A 1049-nucleotide genomic window follows, 5' to 3' on the forward strand; every position below is an offset into this window, starting at 1 on the left:
TGTGAAAGCGAAACTACTTTGTTTGGCCTTCCAAAAGAGGACACGACTAGAAATCAGTGGTTAAGTTGTATTTACAACACTGTTCCAGAACACTTCAACCCAAATATTCAGATGTGTGCAGCGCATTTTATGGAGGACTGTTTCCTGATCCTGGTAGAGTAGACTACAATGCCAGCTGTTCTGACTCACAGACTGCAAGTACGTTTTTTATATTTAAAGAATTTGCCACTGATGATTCAAATGCGAGTTTTGAGCAGTGTAGAGTAGAGCTTGTTGTTTGTCATTTCTCTGATCACAAATGCAGACATGGTTTTATGTTTACGCGGCGCGATGCAACGCTACGCGTAAAAAGATAGTATAAGTCATTATAATAAATCGTAATTATGTCCCCACTGGATGCAACAAATGCCTCGTTTATAATGGGTTTTAATGGTTTTGTCTCGTGGCGCCGGGACACAGCATCACACTATGGTAAGGGGCATAACATTTCTGTCACACGCTTGAGGTATTTGGCCAATCACAATGCACTGGATAGCTGGCCAATAACAGCACACCTCGCTTTTCAGACTGATGAGCTTTGTAAAAATCGACGTGTTTCAGAAAGGCGGGACATAGAGGAGAAGCAATAATGTACAGTATGTGGAAAATAATGTGTTTTTTAACCTTAAACTGCATAAACACATTTCATTACACCAAATGCACAAAATAATGTTCTTTTTAGCAACATCATATGACCCCTTTAATAACTGGGCCACAATTGTGGCGTCATATGCGGGCCACTTTAGGCTCACAGCCACATTAGCCAGTGCTTACTGTGCCATATCTTTGCCAAAACTGGCCCAGATACGGTTTAGGATAACTGGGCCACATTTGTGGCATCATATGTGGGCCACTTTAGGCTCACAGCTACATTAGCCAATGCTCACTGTAAGCATACCTTTGCCAAAACTGGCCCAGATACGTTTTAATGTAACTGGGCCACATTTGCTGAAACATATGGGGACCACATTTGGTTTACACCCTGATTAGCCTTTGTCGATAATGCCACA

The sequence above is a fragment of the Sinocyclocheilus grahami genome, unplaced genomic scaffold, assembly GCF_001515645.1.
Source record: "Sinocyclocheilus grahami isolate Dianchi unplaced genomic scaffold, SAMN03320097.WGS_v1.1 scaffold450.1, whole genome shotgun sequence".
In the NCBI taxonomy this organism is placed as follows: Eukaryota; Metazoa; Chordata; class Actinopteri; order Cypriniformes; family Cyprinidae; genus Sinocyclocheilus; species Sinocyclocheilus grahami.